Source organism: Dermacentor variabilis, chromosome 4, assembly GCF_050947875.1.
Source record: "Dermacentor variabilis isolate Ectoservices chromosome 4, ASM5094787v1, whole genome shotgun sequence".
Lineage (NCBI taxonomy): Eukaryota > Metazoa > Arthropoda > Arachnida > Ixodida > Ixodidae > Dermacentor > Dermacentor variabilis.
The window spans coordinates 14,795,052-14,815,805 of record NC_134571.1 but is presented as its reverse complement, the minus strand read 5'-3'; the positions used below and the strand labels follow the sequence as shown (position 1 = coordinate 14,815,805).

The window sequence follows — 20,754 nt, the reverse complement described above, 5'->3', positions numbered from 1 at the left end:
ACTTCCCTCGGGCTTCACCGCTGCATCTAAACCATCGATGCCCCCTTGGTGCCTTGTCAGCCCCACAGTCCATCTCAACGTGCCAGGAATCGGGAAAAAGTCTGAGCTGTCGTCGCCTGTGCTGAAACAACTGTCTCTGCTTCTTCTGCACGAGCGGTACGCAGACCGTGCACATATTTATACTGACGGTTCCACAAACATCCAGTGTTCGTCCGGTGCTGTAGTCGTCCCAGAAAGAGGTATTACCATCAGCTTTAGGACTGACCACCCAATGACATCTACATCTGCGGAACTAGCCGCTCTTCGAGCTGCACTTTGTTTTGTCAATCGGGAACCACCTCGACAATGGTCAATTTTCAGCGACTCAAAGGCAGCCCTACAATCTGTACTATCAGCTCTGCGTCGCGGGCCATTCGAACAGCTCGTCTTCGATATTAGATGCCTACTCCATACATCACATGAGAAAGGACATCACGTGACGTTTCAGTGGTTGCCAAGTCACTGCGGCGTCATCGGAAATGAAGACGCCGATAAAGCCGCTCGGACAGCTCTTGAAGACACACAGGAAGAGGCCATACCACTTTCACGGTCCGACGCAGCCAGCAGACTTCAAGTGCTTGCACGGGAGATCACGCTCTCTCTATGGTGCACACCAAGCAGCCAGACCAACCGCAGCAATCATCAACACGACCTGCCCTCCTTGATGCATCTATGTATGCCAACCGGACTCCGCCGAAGTGAGGCCACCCTGCTTTATCGCTTATGGCTAGGGGTGGCCTTCACGAAATCTTACTCGTTTCGCATTGGAATGGCCGACAACGCTCTCTGCAATGTCTGTCTTTGCGAGGAGACGCTGGAACACATTCTGTGCGACTGTCCTGAATATAATGTTCAGAGACAGTCCATGGCGTCCATTCTAGCGCACCTTGACAATAGACCATTGTCAATTGCACCCATTTTCACATATCGCCGACTGAAGTCATCGCAGCTGAAGGCGACGAAGGGACTTCTTCGGTTTATGAAGGATACGGGCTTGGACAAGCGGCTGTGACAGTGATGTCACGTACCGCACAAGAGTGACAGACTGTAACCAACGATGTGTGTGCCGTGTTATGTGCCCTCTATCTCTTCTCCCCATCTTTCATCCCCCCATCCCGCTCCCATGTGTAGGGTAGCAAACCGGTTAGTCAAAACTGGTTAACCTCCCTGCCTTCCTTCTCCACTTTTTCCTTCCTTCCTTCCTGTGTGTGTGTATCCAACTAAGTCATTCACCTCGTCATTGTCTGTTTCTCGCAAATATTTGATTCTTTGCCAATCCCCCATTGAGCGTATGAAGCTGGGTATGCAACATCGTGGAGCTGGGTGCGCAAGCATACGTACACACAGACTTCACGGGAACTCTTCAACCCGCATATCACGGCTGTGCTACTCTAGGTTAAAGGGACACGAAATAGCCAAATTGCACTTATTAAATAACCTCCCCCCCCCCCAAAAAAAAGCCCAGTATTTCCGTGAACCCACAAGATAGTCGAAAACGAGAGACACGCGGCGCCACGCTAAGGTTCCCGCACTGGCTCCGAGTGACGTAATTAATTTTGGCGCCCTCCTCTCGGCACTAGCAGGGTCGCTTGATCACTTGCACCAGCTAGTTATCGACCGATGAACACGAATTCTATGGCAATTTAAGTAGTGGTTGGCGTATCTCAACTTTTTCGAATACGAATCGAACACGAATAGTAAGTATCGAATATCGAATAGTCAAACGCAGAAGCATACATTTACAGCAGCAACATTTCTTTTGGTATAGTTAGGTACCACGCCTGTACCAACGAGTGGAAAAAACAGCTAAGTATAAGGAACAAAGGGTTGCTTTTAAGCAAAAGATCATTAATTGTCACTGACTCCTTAACATATATGGGACACATGTGTCCCCGAATTTATACATTCTGTCCCTACGAGCCTACTCGCAGTAATTTACAGAACTAGTGAGGTTCCGTTAGGGAAATATCTTATTTTGGTTGACAACTCTATGACAAAACGCTGACGAAACGTTGGTGGAGTCGCGAAGCAAGGGGTGCATCGCCATCGATGAATTGAGTACTTGTATTGCAGTTTTTTTCTCGTGAGTGAAGGAAGATAATGTGTCGAATAAAAACTGCAGTGATCAAGGGTATCTCACAAACAAAAATTCTCGAATTTAAGAACGAGTATAAACTACCTTTTTTATCGAGAAAGAGACATCGGTACATATGTGTCCCAGTGCACAGTAACAGAATGTTTTGTAGTCAAGTGTTCGACGAAAACTCGTCTGGCGAGGAAACATAATAGTGCCAAAAAAGGTGCACAGAATGCTTGATACAACTTGGTGGCGTTAGCTTGGTGGTAGAACTTGTATGTTCTAATAGCCTCTTGAAATTAATACATTTGTATACTCTGCGCCTTTGGATGTGGCGTAGTTAATATTATATAAAAGCTTTAATTTACCAAAATTATGGCAGAAGAGCAACGAAATTCCTAGTATCGTAAGGCAAGATTCTATAAGATTTCTTTTATGACAACGACCATGAGTCTACTTTACAACTTGTCAAAGAAGATTTGTCAACGTTGCTGCAGGAATTGACGCAGAATACCCAGAGAAGCCGGAACATTCAAGGCCCCTGAAAAAGTGAAAGAGGGAAGGTGTGTCAGTCGAAAATCTTTCAATTACTGCTCCTAAAAACTACGTGCGCAGTCAAATGGTCATCGAATGAAAGAAGACATACTAAACAGCAAGTCACAGCTGATTCCGGCGTGCCCCAGCACAAGGAAATAAAGTTTATTTCACATGGCGTACAACCGGCTGATCTCATAACACTAAAGATATTTTACGGTGTTATGAAGTTGTAGAGCTTCGTAAAAATCTTTGTAAAAGGAAGCACTCGATATGCTGAGCGAAATGGGAACGTCTTCATAACATCGCCAGAAGAAACGAAGGTCTTCCTAGTTGTCAACCTTTCCATGAGCTATCACGTCCTGCCAGCTCAAAGAAGGTAACGTCCGAAGTGGACTGATAGTAAATAATAAATTTCTACCCTCGGATGTTCTTTGAATTCTTGAACATCGGAGTAAACATTGCCTACATCATGTGCGTCAAACTGCAAGCTGGCGAGGCCACTATGGCTACACCTGACCTCGCTGCAGTTCTGCCAAGCAGTCGAGCCGATAGTGGAGCACAGGTCTTGAACAGATATGCACGCGCATGGGGATGTGCGTAAGACAAGCTATTTCCCGCCAAATTACAAGAACTCCCGCTCGAAAGGAGTGCACGGAGTGCTCCAACTCAAAACTTCAAAACCCCATATTTACATACTGCAATATTTGCAATGTTCACTTTCGCTTCCTTACTGCCAGAAATTCCTCCATGGAGTTTTGCGGTAGAAGCAGCTAAGAAATCCACGTAAATGTTCGGTGCACGTGTCCCAGACAATAACATTTTAGCTATCAGAAATGTGTTTTTGAAAAGTGTTCAATTATTGTTTGGAAAGCCCAAATAAAGAAAAAATACAATACATTGATAATTTATGCACTAGTTGGCTTATGTACTTGAGGGTGTTAAAAAGAATGCGCGAACATCTTCTCAACAACTTTACAGCCTGGCTGTTAACAAGCTTTCCAAGAATGGATGGCTGCTGTATAACTACCTTTCTAAAAACGTTAAAAAAGTGGTTGCCGAAAAAAAAGCTGAAAAGTTGTGCAAAAATAAAAAGGAAAGGGGCTGAAGGGTTTCTGTGGCTTAGACACGTGTAAAAGGCCCGTTTCAAGGAAAACGTCACTGGCTGTAGCATAAAAGCTAAAACTGCTTTGTGACTAAACTGTCGAAAGCACAAAATGACAGGCAAGCAAAACTCACAGGTTGTCATGCGGGCTTCCGCCACGAAACCGAAAAGTAATTACCCATTTTGTTTCGGTGTTACTTCAAAAAAATTTGTAATTGTTTAACTTGTGATAAGTTGTGATACCTTGTTTAAAAGACGGAGAACACTACCCAGACTTTACCAGTAGGTTGTTACGAAATGTTTGATTAGTTTCGATTATTCAAAAATACCGAGCAGTTCCGTTTGGACTACGAATAGTTAGTGCGTAATATTCGATTAGTATTCGAAACATTGAATATACGCCCTCCCCTAAATTTAAGTGAACCAAAAACGCCGAAAGTTTTAAAAATCTTTTTTCTGTACGACTGCCCTGCCCAAGTATGCAAGAAGACGCTGAAGTCCGTGACGCTGCACTGGCGTTCAAGCTCCGCAGTCTTGGCGCGAAGGGCACGAAAGAAAACTGCAGCCGTCTTTTTCTCGGAACAGCCTTTTCAACCGGCCCAGTAAACGCGGACACATGCCTACAAACAATATGGGATCAGTCTAGGGTATTTCATTAAAACTTCTTCTTGGGCGAGTTGATGCATACTTGGCTTGAAAATTATAACAGCGCTAACACATGCAACCACAAAGTGGAACAAGGGCGAGACACAAGAGCACTTGCTGTGGGGCTAGCTGATGCACCGTAAATAATTGAGCTCGTCCTGTCTTTATGTCCTCCCCTCTCTGTGATCATGCTCTTGGCGCTAAATTAATCATTTGACAGTATCTACAAATTTAACGTTATTGTTTAGTGCCAACGTAGTGATGTGCCTATGCAGTCGGGCGCTCCCCATGGGGCGTTTCTAGCGGCGCGGAAGGACCAGGTGTGCCTCGAAGTGGGCGGCCACCAACGCGAACGCTGGCCGCAGCTTATCCGCTAGTGAAGCGTTTCTGAGAGGGATTCACCTCGGTGCGCGTCCGGGATGCAGTGAAGCGAACGTGGGTGGGAAATAATTGCCACGTAAACAAAAGCTCCTAGGGCATACAGCTACCAACAGTGCGCAGATGGGCCGCAGAAGTTTTCTGTTGCAAGAGTCGCAAGTAAGCTTCCCCAATTCAAGCAATCGGCAGACTTTGTGGGAGAGGAAGGGCGCTTGCTTCTATAGAAAGGGAAAATTTATTCTAATTGTCGAGCAATCAATCAAGCAATCAATCCAACAATAAATCAATTTTTATTATCGACACAAACACATAGCATATTGTGCAATTGCTACAGTGCACTTATATTTCACCAGGATTGACTCCTGGCCTTGTTGGTGCGACAAGGCCAGAAGTTTCACACCGGTGTGAAACATTGCACATCGCCTTTCTGTTGCGTTTAACAAAAGTTTATTAGACAGAGACAATGAGTGTCACCAAGTGCACCCCGTGCCTTAATTCCATTAACAATTCCAGCCTACTCTGTACTGTGTACAGGATCTTCTAAGTGGTACGTCGATGGGCGCTACAAGTTTGCAGGACTAATTTCTATAACAAAAAATTGCTCACTGTAGAGTGTCTACAAAGGTTAGAATAAAGCGAAAGGCCACAAACTATACGAATAACAGCGACACTGACGAGAACAAGAGTAATGAGACGGTTTCAGAAACATTTACAAGTGATGATGTGCACATGCGAGTTTTGCGCAAGCGAAATGTGTAGGCGACAAATGAGCGTTTATGTGTACACATTATGTGGAAAACTTTAGCAGTACAAAGGAACTGTAGGCACAAATACGTACACTATTTGACAAAAATATGCAGGTTACGTTGCCTGCGACCGCCATGCTGACTACAGGCTGTTTAATGAAGTTCATATAGTATGTCATAGATTCCAATGCCATAGGGCTTCCACTTAGGTTGCGGAGTGGCCAGGAAACACTCATCCATCGATTACGGCTGGGTGTGGCGTGCACTAACCGATACCTTCACAAGATTGGACAAGCATTGGACCCTGACTGTAGCGTCTGTCACACTCCCGAGACAATCGCTCACGTACTTTGCGTGTGCCCTCAATATGCGGCCGAGCGAAGAACACTTAAGTCTACTGTTGACTGCTTGGACTCCCGCCCGTTTTCGGAAGATTTTAGGCGCGTAGAGAAGAGTTGACTGTGCCCAACATAACGTCACTCTTGCGTTTTCGACCTGAGACTGGTTTAGACGATCGCCTCTAGAACATGTGAGACGTGCAGACAGTGCGAAATGTCCTTACGCGATAACTTTTTGTGTGAACAAGATTCCTCTATCGTGTATTGTGTCTGCAGTGCGCATCCGCGTATTGGACAACGTGTCTGTACTACGTCATTTTACCATAACATAATCACCTGCCACTTACCTTTCACTATATTCCCACTTCCCCTTTCCCCAGTGAGGAGTAACAGGCTAGAGACACGCTCTCCAGGCCGACCTCTCATCCTTTCTCTTCATTAAAATCTACTCCTCCTCCTCCTCCAACGCCATAGGAAATAAAAAAAAACTTTCCCATTCATCATTCAGAGGTCTGAGTGTCAGGATCTATCCCCACGGAAACCACGCCACACAGCCGAAAGACATGACGACATACATATTGTGTATGATGGGATGCTTTTGACAATTAAAAGCAGTACATCTATATACATGGCATTATTGCTAAGAAGCACTTGAGCAGACCGCCCACCAAAACTAGGCTGGCTGAAAAACAAGTTCCGCACGGCCAGCTGAGGACGGCACACAGGTACAGGACCCATGCCGAAGGAATTTCTCTTCGCCAAGGAAGAAGAGCTCTTCCGACAGGGCAGTCGAGAACTCAGAAAGCAACCTCACCAATACATATATGATGAAAGAGCAACTGATTAAGCGTCAGCAATCGCAAGTCACGCTAAGCGGCCTTGTGAACAGTGACCAAGCAAATAAAGCTGTTTGCCATAAGGCCACGGAATCTGGGATGCAGGACCCTTAAGAAAACCCGAGCAGTGACGCGTTGCCTCAGAATGGGCTGCTTCGACTCCCTGAGGAGGCGAGTCGGACATACTAGTGAATCAAGCACTCCTCACCGCTCGAGGCTGTCGAGAACGCACCCCAGCTGAGGCTAGGTGCGGTTAGTGCGCCCCACATCAGTATGCCCCATGTCTGAATTTCTTGTATTGCAGCCTGAAACGGCGGCCGCGGGAAATATGAACTGAATAGTTGTCCATTCCAAGAAAGGCCAGAACACAATGCTCTGAGCAGGCTGACAATCAAATACTGAGCGGCGGAAAACCGCAGTTGAAACTGTATATACGCAACATTCAATCTATGGAATTCATGACAATAGGCATGCACTGCCCAACTCGGGAAACAATGTCCAAGTGAAATTTTCAACACCGAATAAACTCGCCTATTACGTACATCAGCACAGAAGGCGTTACAAAACAAGGATTAATCCTGAGATGAAGCACGCCTTGTCTTTCGATAAGTTCCTCTCTGCGGCTTGATACGTCACGAACATTTCTTCTGTGGAAAATGATAATATTGGCCAGACCGACAGATGCGTCAACACAATACCCACGTTCGAACACGATAAGAGCATTCTAAAAATACGGAAGAATAAACAGAACAATGAAAGGTAGGTGTAACAGAAATTTGATGCAATATTAAAGAAGATCCAATTATATCCTTCAATACGCGTAGCGATATTTACGAGCCTGTTGGGCTGCGAAGTTTGCCAAATGAGCAAGAGGTCAAAACTCACTTCATTTCCGGGTCAGGTTAAAACGAGCACTTGAAACAGCCGCCGCACCATGGGCGTTTCCTTGTAGTAGGCAGGCTCCAATAATCGCAGCAGCATATTTGGCAAAAATAGACTTTTCTAAGGAATCAAAAAGCAAAATATCGAATCGAACACTCGAATTCAAAACAAAAGCACTCGTTATAAATGCGCGAACACACAACGACAAAGTAACCGCGTTGCGCTTGTTCTTTATAAAAGTTTCAGGCGAAGATCCCTAAAGTTCACTAAAGTTCACTAAAGATCATTAAGGCGAACATTGCATAAAGTTTATTCAAGGCTGTGGAAAGAAAACAGGGTAACTTGAGAGTGTCAACAAGTATTTTCGTAAGGAATACTTCTGCCAATATTGCATTGGGGGAAAATGAAGAGCCCAAGCGTATAAAATGCATGCAAGTGTACCACACCACGCAGTCAACACAGGTGCGCAGGGGAGCCAAAAATGGGTAAAAAAAAGATATAACGAAATAAACATGGCAGTACCATGCACGCAAAGGACATCTAACAAGTGTTATAGAAACAATGATAAAAGTGACCTCAGCCATCAACTACGCGGACTAGCGATCGATATTCCGTTGTGCCGCATTGTTTTGTCACTGGCCGTTCCGTCCCTTTCTCGTCATCTGCTTGCGTTTTCGTTACAACAGTGAAGGACCAACAAGGCCCAATTCTCCACTTTTATAGAAATTATTCAATACGTTTTCGAAATTTCTCATATTCGCATGCTACTGCAACAACTATACACTTAAAACTCGAAGCCAAAATCGCCTTAATTTCCGACATCAGACACACACACCAATGATGTCGAGGTGCGCAGGCAGAAAGTCGCAAAGGGTTTGCCTGAGGCATGCATACCGTTTACAAACAAAAGGCAGCTTGATGTGGAAAATGACAGCTATTCGCACAAGCCTATAATAACACCCATACTAACAAAATGAGATAAGGCCCCATCAGCGAGGATATGTGCACATTTATGCATAGATGTCAACATAGAGGAGAAAAAAAGAAGGGCTTATTCGCCTATACCAGAATGAAACACTGAAAGTTCGTGAATTAATATTAGAGAGCTATACCGGAAAGAGTTGTATATTTAGGCAAGGACAATAACTAAAAACCACAGAAGAGCACGAAATTAGCAAAAGAAAACAAATCGTCAAGTTACATACATCAAACACGGAAACAAATGTCGTATAGCAGTAGAAATTTTGCAGAACACCTGAAAGAAAAAGAAAAGTTGGAAACCAAGACCATTTCGAACACCATCTTCGCATAGTCAGGCAACTGTCGTCTTGGAACTTGACATCCTCGTACTCGCTCGAATAAATGTCCTGCGCCGCGAAGTAAAGCTCTTTCTGTGAAAGAACGAGTGACGCACATCATTACCGTCTATTAATAAAGGCGCATTACTTAGCGCTGCAGTTGCGTTTCTTCGCGTCGAAGAGCCAGAGGATTAGTCTTCCGAGGCTACGCAAAGACTTGACAACCGCTGTAACCACCATGGCAAGCCTCGACCAAAGTTATAGACCTCGGTTCGTGCCGTTTCCGTTCGCACCTGTGGCTCTCCTTGCGCAGACGAGATGTTTTGCAAATGAGCGCCACGGCGTTTTATGTATGCTCGACAGAACTGGCTCACCCAGTCGGCATTGAGAAAGCTGCTCGTTCGATCTCTTGAGACTCGTGACCTTGGCCGAACGGCTGTCATCCGCTATACACAGGTCACCGATAAGTGGACGGAAACATGGCTGACGCATTCACTCTTCTTTTTTTTCGTATTCCAGACATGTCGACTTATTTCGCTCATTAAATTCCCGCCCCCTTTCAAAAATAGCACTGATGAACCTCTTGAAAAAGCAGAGGAAAAAATATAATTTGTAAAATATACGCAAAAAATAGCATGAGAGACACTCTCTCAGCAGATAATTTATTGAACACGTGAACTGTAGAGAGTTAAAGAACACTAAGTTATGTTTGCTGTGGCGGTGTCCCGGGACAAAAGTCACAAGAGAGTGCTTAGACGTGCCAGGATACGAACAGGCCAGCCGATGGGCTATCAACAGTTAATTATGGACAATAAATAAGTTGTACTCCATTCCCTCATTCATTAATTTCAGATGTGTTCATTCGCTCTCTCTCTCGCTTTCTTCGGCGTTCACTTGTCGACGTGTTTTTCTCACTCATGCGTAACGCGCCACCGACACGGGGTGCGTCATCGCGTCTCCGTCTTTGCCTTCTGCTTATCGTTTCTTCCTTCTTCTGCTCGCGCGGTGCAGCGATGCGATCGTCTACCAACACATGCTCGGGAGCTGTCAAGGGTTGCTTCCTATCTGCCGTCACTTCGGCGTCAAATTTGCATAATTAAGTTAGGTTAGCGTGCGCGCTGTTGCGGCGCATGCTATATGGGACAACTCAGTGATGCCGCAGTGAACGTGTATCGTGGAAAATTTTGGCAACAGAAACCTTGAAACTGGTGCGGTATGTTTTAGTTTTATTTATTTATTCATCTATTTATTCGATCATTTAGTTATTTAAGATAACTAAACTAAGTATGAATACTTTACATGGCCTCGTTGCCGCTGATCTTCAATTCTACAGTCATTACATAAGCCCTAAAGCAAAATTGGTTAAACGTGTAATAATTCTATACTGACCTGGACAGTACCCAGAGGAGTCAGGATACCTCAATTAGAAACAGTAATGAACAGGATGCAGAAACTCCTCCTATAACTATAGCGGTCAGAAGGGCCTATAACTATCGGTCAGAATGGCCTTGCAAGACATGAAACGAGGAAGAGCGGCAGGAGAAGATGGAATAACAGTCAATTTAATCAAAGATGGAGGAGACATAATGCTTGGAAAACTGGTGGTTCTTTATACGAAATGTCTACCGACTGCAAGGGTCCCAGAAAACTGTAAGAATGCAAACATTATACTAATACACAAAAAGTGCGACGTTAAAGAACTAGAAAAGTATAGGCCCATTAGCTTACTGCCAGTATTATATAAAATATTTACCAAAATAATCTCCAATAGAATTAGGGCAATACTGGACTTTAGTCAACCAAGGGAACAGGCTGGCTTCAGGAAGGGATACTCTATAATGGATCACATCCATGTCATTAATCAGGTTATCGAGAAATCCGCAGAGTACAATGAGACTCTCTATATGGCTTTCATGGATTACGAAAAGGCATTTGATTCATTAGAGATACCAGCAGTCATAGAGGCATTACGTATTCGAAGAGCACAGAGCGCTTGCATAAATACCTTGGAAAATATCTAGACAGGTTCCACATCTACATTAATTGTACAGAAGAAAAGCATGAAGATACCTATAAAGAAAGGGGTCAGACAGGGAGACACAATGTCTCCAATGCTATTCACTGCGTGCTTGGAAGAAGTATTCAAGCTATTAAGAGGAAGCTTTAGCTCGAGTGCTCCTATCTAAATACATGTAAAAGGAGAATTCGTTTTTCTCGGCAACCACTGCACCAAATTTGACGAGGTTTGTTGCATTTAAAAGAAAAACTTAAAATCTAGTGACTGTTGGTTTCGAATTTTTGAGTTAGGTCGTCAATCTTTTATTAAAAATTGGCGAAAATCAAAAATTTTCTAAAAACGAAACTATCAAGTTTACAACTCTGTAACTCAACCACTAAGAATGATAATACAATTCTGTGAATTGCATCTAAAAGTACATTCATAGCGGACAAAATTGATATGTTACACATGAATATAAAAAAATTTAATCATAGGGAAATACAACTTTTGTAAAACCGTTGTAACCAACGTAACAAATTCATGTAAGATGTAAGATGACATATTGAATTTGTCCGCCTTGAATGATCTAATGGATGCCGTTTACAGAACCGCGATATCAGTTCTTGATGCATAGCTATCAACTTGTGAACTTCGTGCTTCTATTTTTTTCAAACGGTCAAATATTTGAAAATCGTTTTATGAAAATTCAAGCCCTAAATAGAAATTCCGCTTCCAACAGTCACTAGAATTTAACTTTCTCTTTCAAATGCAACAAATTTCATCCAAATCGGTCCAGGGGTTATCTCATAAAAACGTTTTTGCGTTTTACATGTATTTGAATAGGCCGCGTCGGAGTTGGGCCCGAGCTAAAGCTTCCTCTTAAACTGGGAAGGCTTTGGAGTAAGGATCGACGGCGAAAATCTCAGCAACCTTCGGTTTGCCGATGACATTGATCTATTCAGCAACAATGCAGACGAATTACAACAAATGATTGAGGACCTTAACAGAGAGAGCGTGAGAGTGCGGTTGAAGATTAATATGGACAAGACCAATATACTGATGAATAGCCGGGCATGAAAACAAGAGTTCAAGATCGCCAGTCACCCTCTAGAGTCTGGGAAGGAGTACGTTTACCCAGATCAATTAATCACAGGGAACCCTGATCATGAGAAAGAAATTCATAGAAGAATGAGGATGGGTTGTATCGCATGCGGCAGACATTGTCAGCTCCTGACTGGAAGCTTACCATCATCATTGAAAAGGAAGGTGTACAATCAGTGAATTTTACCAGTGCTGACATATGAGGCAGAGAATTGGAGACTGACAAAGAAGCTTGAGACCAAGTTAAGGATCGTGTAAAGAGCGATGAAACGAAGAATGCTAGGCATAACTATAAGAGACAGAAAGCGAGCGCTTTGGATCGGAAAGCAAACGGGTATATCCGACATTCTAATTGACATCGAGAAAAGAATGAAGCAGGGCATGTCATGTAATGCACTGGTTATATAACCGTTGGACCATTAGGCTGACAGAATGGGTACCAAGAGAAGGGAAGGGCAGTAGAGGACGGCAGAAGACTAGGTGCTGCGACGAAATTAGGAAATTCGCAGGCGCTAGTTGCACCGGTTGGCGCAGGACTGAGGGGTAATTGGAGATCTCAGGGAGACGTCTTCGTCCTGCAGTGGACATAACAGGATGATGATGATGATGATGATGATGATGATGATGATGATGATGATGATGATGATGATTGAAACTTGATTCGCGATATATATTCGTCGTGCAAGTATTATCGGCCTGTTCAGGAAATTCAGGAAAAGCACCGCCGCCGGGCTTAAGAAACAAGGAACTTGCCCGGAACAATCGTATGACCGACAAGCGTACAAGCAACGTGAACATTACGACATATTTCCGCACGTTCCGAACGTAAAATTTTAATCCAGAGTTCATTATCTCCCATTGTCTCAATTACCTACCTGTCACTATCGTAACCCGATTAGGGAATATTTGTTCTCTTTTCTTGTTGACCGGAAATCTGGTCAATAAAAGGTGGCTTATCTTTGTAACTATCTTTTTATAGAATGGTTAAAGCGCCTTCCATTCTTCCATCAGATATTTTTAAGTGGGCACGGAATATAAGCCCATCCTTGATTTTGCATCGATTTGCTATAATTTTGGCTGATATGACTATCGGCGTTTACGGCGCATAATACATCAATTAACTACAGAACCGCACATTAAATATAGTCTGGTAGACCTTAGACGAATGAGACAATCAGTGTTTTGCTCGTAGTCGTCTTAAACTACTCATATTATTTTGTGAAGTGCTATTAGACATATAATGAATTAAGCTAAATTATGTAAAATGTAAAATATTTTATTTAGGACATGCGGGCCTCGTTTTTTGAAAACCCGATTGAGAGCGCTGACATCCACACACGCAAGAACGCAGTTGCGTCAGTTTCTTTTTTTTTTACTTCGCGGGATTTTTTCAGAGGCCCGGAATGAAAACGCGTTAAAGATGACGTAATGAAAATCATTTCGTTTATCGTTTCGGAGCAGGCTCTGCAACTTAACAAATACAACGTATGTCCTAAAACAAACTTTTGAAAATTTGCATAATTAAACTTAGCTAATCAATCTTCAAAAATTGTCTGATTAACTCAATACGACTACGGACAGCATACATTTGATCTCATTTGTCTAAGGCGTACCAGTCTATGTTTAAAGTTTGATAATATATATATATATATATATATATATATATATATATATATATATATATATAGGGGTTTTCTTCAAAGTTCAGCACGCAGGACCCGACGTAAAATACGCAGGAAAGAGACGACGAACTTTTTGGGAGACTTCTTTTTCTTACTTAACGTTTTCGGCTGGTGGACCAGCCTGTACTCTGACGAAGGCTGGTCCACCAGCCGAAAACGTTAAGTAAGAAAAAGAAGTCTCCCAAAAAGTTCGTCGTCTCTTTCCTGCGTATATATATATATATATATATATATTGTCACAGTCGGTAATGTGGAAAGAAGACGACGCTGATGGTGGTCTTGGAGACGACGAAGAAGTGTTTTAGCAAGATCGATGCTCTACGCTTGTTGGCTCAGCCATTAAAAGCTACCTGTAAATAGACGAACGCTTCTTCCTTCCCGTAACATCATTGGTGGACGTGCGGGGTAATCGAGCAAGACGGAGCTCCGCAGCGGACGTAACCTGGCCGCCATGTCTTCCGAAGGAGACAGTTCAACCGCGGCCCCGTCGTCGCCCCCGACAGTCATCCTGGCCCAGCCTCGCGACCCTGGCATGTTTTCCGGGATTGACAACGTTGACGTCGATGACTGGTTACAGAATTATGAACGGGTCAGCGCATACAACAGGTGGGATAACACGCTTATGCTGGCTAATGTAATATTCTACCTCAAGAAAACAGCACGGGTCTGGTTCGAAACACATGAAGAAGAGATTACGAGTTGGGACCAGTGCAAACAGAAGCTTAGGGATTTGTTCGGCAAACCCGTCGGCCGCCAACGTGCTGCAAAGAAGGACCTTGGGACCCGTGTACAGACGTCCACTGAATCGTACGTGGCCTATATCCAGGACGTCCTCGCTCTTTGCCGCAAAGTAGATAACAATATGGCAGAGGCAGACAAGGTCAGCCACGTCTTAAAGGGCATCGCGGACGACGCGTTTAACCTGCTTGTTTATAAGAACATCACAACGGTCAATGAGATCATTAACGAATGTCGCCGCTTTGAAGACGCGAAGAGTCGCCGCATAGTTCAACAGTTTACGCGCCTACCTAATACCGCAGCTTCGTCGACGTGCGAAGACATTTGTCCACCGCGTGAGCCCACCTCCTCCGAGAACGTCGTCCGTATCGTTCGGCGAGAAATCGAAGCAGCGTCTCCTGCCACGCCTGTGACGCAGTGCTTTGACGATTCCCGGCCGCTTGTGTCACTCATTCAGTCGGTCATTCGCCAAGAACTTGCGAATGTAGGTCTTCCATCCATCTGCTCCGCCAGCCGTCCTGACTTTGCTTCGTCTGCTGCCTCTGCCCCTGTTCACCGGAGCCAATACGGTCCGTATCCGAGCTATCGCAACCCGGCCGAATGGCGCACCCATGACGATAGACCCATCTGTTTTTACTGTGGACGTGTGGGCCACATCTCTCGCCACTGTCGAAGTTCCTGGCCAGCCCACTCACGACCAAGCTTTCCCGCCTACCGCCGCTCCCCACTGAATCCTCGCCCGCCATCACTCTCCACCGAGGTTGAAGACGCACCTGACAACGCTCGAGCCACCGCGACCAGCCGATCGCCATCACCACATAGTCGCCGCTCCCGTTCGCCCCAGCTGCGTCGCTCTCCATCCCCAGCTTACCGTCGCCGCTCTCCGACGGGAAACTAACTGGGGCAGCTCCTGGAGGTGACGCTGCTCTAGAACACCGGCCTGAAATTCCTCTGCTGACCCTGCCTACTAATCGGAACCTTCTGGACGTGGACGTGGATGGTTTGCCCGTTACAGCACTCATCGACACTGGAGCCCAAATTTCCATCATGAGTGCGGAGCTTCGAACGCGCTTGAAAAAGGTACTTACCCCTACTCCGACTCGACTGCTCCAGGTCGCCGATGGTGGAACTCCGGCTGTGCTTGGAATGTGTACTGCTCGTGTCAGTGTCGCCGGTCGCCACACGTCCGTTCTGTTTAGTGTGCTTGAACGTTGCCCTCACAATGTGATCCTCGGACTCGACTTTTTGTCCGCCCATTCTGCTCTGATTGACTGTTCCGCCGGTGTCGTACAACTTGACTTCCCCCTACCTGTTCCCATTGACCTTCCTGCTCAAGCTCCAGCTCAGCTTTGTTCCGCGGATTTTATACGCCTGCCATCTCTTGCAGCAACCTTCATCCCTGTTTTAGCCAGCCCACCTGTACCTGATGGAGACTATGTCCTCACTCCCGCGACGTCAGTCCTGCTTTCTCACAATGTCTCCTTCCCACACACCATCGTTTCTGTTGCGGACAATCAGGCATGTCTTCCGATCCTAAATTTCGGACTGTGCCCGCAAGTAGTTCCTCGAGGCATGTCTCTTGCCACGTTGTCACCAACGCACGAGTGCCACATTTCTGCTCTATCTGTTGCGCCGTCTTCGACCACTGCTCATTCTGCGCCTTCTGCATCAGCCCCGACCGATGACTTTACAAAGATGATTGCACCGGACCTCTCTACCCAACAAGCCGCACAGCTCCGTGGCCTCCTCGAGTCCTACTCCGACATTTTCGATCTGAACGATTGCCCTTTGCGTCAAACTACGGTCGTGACGCATCGGATAAATACCGGCGATGCAGCACCTGTTCGCAGACGCCCATACCGGGTGTCGCCCTCTGAACGACAAGTTATCCAGAGCGAGGTTGACAAGATGCTTGCCAAAGGGATTATTGAACACTCTTCCAGTCCGTGGGCGTCCCCTGTTGTTCTCGTCAAAAAGAAGGATAACAGCTGGCGATTTTGCGTTGACTATCGTCATCTAAACACGATCACCAAGAAAGATGTGTATCCACTTCCCCGCATTGCCGATGCTCTGGATTGTCTCCACGGTGCCACTTATTTTTCATCTATAGACCTTCGCTCTGGATATTGGCAAATTGCCGTGGATGACATGGACCGTGAAAAGACCGCATTCGTCACACCAGACGGCCTATATCAGTTCCGAGTAATGCCATTTGGCTTGTGCAATGCCCCGGCGACCTTTGAACGGATGATGGACATGCTCTTGCGTGGTTTGAAATGGTCCATCTGTTTGTGCTACTTGGATGACGTCATCGTCTTCTCTTCAACTTTTGCGACACATCTTGAAAGACTTTCATCTGTTCTTTCTGTTTTTCGCACCGCTGGCTTACAGCTCAACTCGTCCAAGTGCCACTTCGGTCACCGCCAAATAACTATGCTCGGACACCTTGTCGATTCGTCAGGCATTCGCCCCGACCCCGCTAAAGTTCATGCTGTGCAGAATTTCCCTGTACCAACTTGTGCCAAAGATGTTCGCAGCTTTATGGGCCTTTGCTCTTACTTCCGCAGGTTTGTGGAAAATTTCGCCCATGTTGCCCGTCCCCTGACTGACCTCCTGAGGAAAGACGTTCCTTTCTATTGGGGCTCTGAACAAGCGTCTGCTTTCTCGCAGCTCATCACGCTGCTTACTACACCTCCTGTTCTCGCCCATTTTGACCCCTCCGCTCCGACAGAAATCCGCACTGACGCCAGTGGCTACGGAATCGGTGCAGTTTTAGCTCAACGCCAATGTGGGCACGACCGCGTTATCGCCTACGCCAGTCGCCTCCTCTCTCCCGCCGAGCGCAACTACTCGATTACTGAGCGCGAGTGCCTCGCCCTCATTTGGGCGGTGGGCAAGTTCCGACCCTACATATATGGACGACCATTTACAGTTACAACCGACCACCACGCCCTTTGTTGGCTTTCCTCCCTCCAGGATCCCACCGGCCGCCTCGGTCGCTGGGCCCTACGGCTGCAAGAATACACCTACACTGTGGTCTACAAGTCGGGTCGTCTACATCAGGACGCCGACTGCCTGTCTCGTCATCCCGTCGATGTACCGGACGGTTTAGTGGATGTCGCACCGATCTGCGTTCTTTCCCTCTCAGCCTTTCAAGACATTGGCGCTGAACAACGACGCGACGAGTCGTTACGCCCCATTATCGAACGCCTGCTCTCTGCTCCGTCTGACCCATCCCTTCACATGTTTGTCCTACAAAATGGCATCCTGTATCGCCGCAACATGCACCCCGATGGGCCCGAGCTCCTAACCGTCATTCCGTCTCATCTGCAAACGATTGTACTGCAGCAACTGCACGACGTTCCCACCGCTGGACACCTTGGCGTCACGCGGACCTATGACCGAATTCGGCGACGGTTTTTCTGGCCGCGTCTCAACCGCTCCGTCCGGCGCTATGTTGCCGCGTGTGAGTCGTGTCAACGCCGAAAAAGACCAGCTGTGCCTCCTGCCGGACTGCTGCAGCCTTTGGATATACCGGCCGACCCTTTTTTTCGCGTTGGCCTTGATCTCCTTGGACCATTCCCTATATCCGAGGACGGAAATAGGTGGATTGCCGTCGCTACGGACTATACAACTCGCTATGCCATTACTAGAGCCCTACCGACCAGCTGCGCTACAGACGTCGCTGATTTCTTGCTTCACGACGTTATCTTGCACCACGGTGCACCTCGTCAACTTCTCACCGATCGTGGAAGATACTTTCTTGCCAAAGTCATAGACGACCTACTTCGATCATGTGCTACTAAACATAAACTTACTACCGCTTACCATCCTCAAACTAACGGTCTTACCGAACGCCTGAACCGCACATTAACGGACATGCTCGCAATGTATGTTTCCTCCGATCACCGCGACTGGGACATTGCTCTACCATTTGTCACGTTCGCCTACAATTCCTCGCGCCACGACACAGCTGGCTATTCACCCTTCTATCTCCTCTTCGGCCGTGAGCCGACTTTGCCTTTCGAGACACTCCTCTCGACCACGCTCGACTCGCCGACAGAGTCCACTCGGGATGTAATAGCCACAGCGACCCAAGCACGCCAGATCGCCCGCATTCGTCTGTCTGCTTCCCAGACACGCCAGAAGTACCGTTACGACAAGCGCCATCACGACGTGAACTACGAACCAGGCGCTCTTGTGCTAGTATGGTATCCCGCTCGGCATGTTGGTCTTTCCGAGAAATTACTCTCGCGATACTATGGCCCTTACCGCATCCTTCGCCAGGTGACCCCTGTCACATATGAAGTGTCTCCGCTGAATGCCACGGTGCCTTCACCCCTCTCTGACATCATCCACGTCAGCCGTCTCAAACCTTACCTTTCTTCGACCGATGAGCCGCACCAATCAGGTGCTTTTTCCGACGGGGGTGATGTCACAGTCGGTAATGTGGAAAGAAGACGACGCTGATGGTGGTCTTGGAGACGACGAAGAAGTGTTTTAGCAAGATCGATGCTCTACGCTTGTTGGCTCAGCCATTAAAAGCTACCTGTAAATAGACGAACGCTTCTTCCTTCCCGTAACAATATATATGTATATATATATATATATATATATATATATATATATATATATATATATATATATATATATATATATATATATATATATATATATATATATATACGTGTGTGTGTGTGTGTGTGTGTGTGTGTGTGTGTGTGTGTGTGTGTGTTATATAACACACACACACAGATAAGATAAGAGACTGTTCTGAGTGATTCTGCTGCATAAGAGCGGTGGTTGTTGTGCAGAGGCGCCGGTCTTAAGCAAACACACGGAGCAGACGACTCGTTTTCCGTACCGTTTCAGTCATGCAACAGCCTCACCTTTAAATAATGCCTGCAGATTTGTTGTCTTGATTGAGCCAACGCAATTTATTATGTATTTAATCCCACCTTGCTTCGGTCTGTTCAGAAGGTGTGCTGTTCTGTATCACTTAGCTCAATATATTTCACTCCTTCAACGAAGAAAAAAACTTTACCCGCATTTGGTGACGTGCTGTTCCTTTGTTTCATTACTTTCAATTCTCATGGTGCCCCAGATATCATCCCTTTTCAGCGGTATTTTTAAATTCGCAAGCCCGTCGATTGACAGGACTTGCAGTTGTAAACGGCGCTGCGTGTATCAAATATTGTAAACAATAATTATTTTTCTACCAAATAGACTCGACGCAAATATTACAATAGATCAATTTGTTTAGAAACGGGAGAGTATTCGATATTGGATTCAATATTCAAACCTTTTCTTTTTCTCGAATATTCTGTATTCGATTTTATCCGGAAATTTCGCTAGTCGAACATTCAAACAGAAGCTGGCACTATAGCTCCAGGGCCCGTATAACGAATACACATGCACCTCGAGCAGCGTCTGGTTTCCATTACACAATCGGAGCATGTGTGCCCTAATGGACACAGAAGTTACGACCTTCTCTATGTGCTCACAACGCAGTGAACTCGAAACTATTGATATTTTTCTTCTTCGTATTGTTGCTATTATGCCAATGATTATCATTTTAAGGGGAAGGACTAAGTCTTAAAGCAGTTTGCATGAATAAGACTTTTATTCTGGTGCCTCGATCCGCGTTCGCTCAGAATAACAGGAATGTTTACGCCTGTGCTGAAAATCTAATTCTTGAATATCGCCATGTGCCCACTTAACCCTACGTTTCTTTTTTTTCTTTTTTGACTGCTACTTCGCTCTGTCTCTTTCTATATATTGCTTATCATATTTTTTCCAGTCCTCTTGCCTAGACAGTTCTCAATTTCGCGGTCTTTCTTTCTTCCTTCCTTTCTTTATTTCTTTTTTTTTTTCTTTTAAGACGCATTACTTAAGTGGCTCGTTGCAAGGTTCATACCCGAAAAGAGCGGCGTCTAGTCGAGTGGTTCAAAAAATGTCATCATCAAGTAGAATGGTTTAAAAATGTCGACGAGTGGTACAAAAATATTATTATCAGCAATGGCTCACACCCGAAAAAAAAATATAACATACTCTGGAATGGCTACGCAGACGCATCGCGCAACTGGAACGGGATATCGAGAAATACTCACGAAAGCTCAGTCAGGAACACTGGCACCAGCTATGCGACCGCCTTAATGGCCAGCTAGGGTGCAAAAACACCTGGTTCCTGCTTAAACACCTACTTGACCCCAGTCAGACTAAAACAGCATCACAAAAGAACCTTCAGAGGATCATACACTCTTTCCCGGGAGATAATGATGCCCTTTTTGAAGCTCTAAAAAACCGCTACTTTAATACAAGCACCGATATTCCTCTACCCGTAGCTTATACCGGAA

General features: G+C 45.6%; 1 long non-coding RNA gene across 4 annotated transcripts in view; it reads right to left on the bottom strand.

The window, feature by feature from the left end:
* LOC142578704 (uncharacterized) overlaps positions 1-20,754 on the bottom strand; it is a 49,981-nt gene that overhangs the window by 23,819 nt on the left and 5,408 nt on the right. For 3 of the 4 annotated variants that reach the window (XR_012827287.1, XR_012827289.1, XR_012827288.1), the window contains exon 2: positions 2,579-2,657. This is a non-coding gene — a long non-coding RNA (uncharacterized LOC142578704). Of the gene's footprint in view, positions 1-2,562; positions 2,658-20,754 lie in introns of all 4 variants that reach the window. The other variant, XR_012827290.1, reaches the window with a different exon arrangement.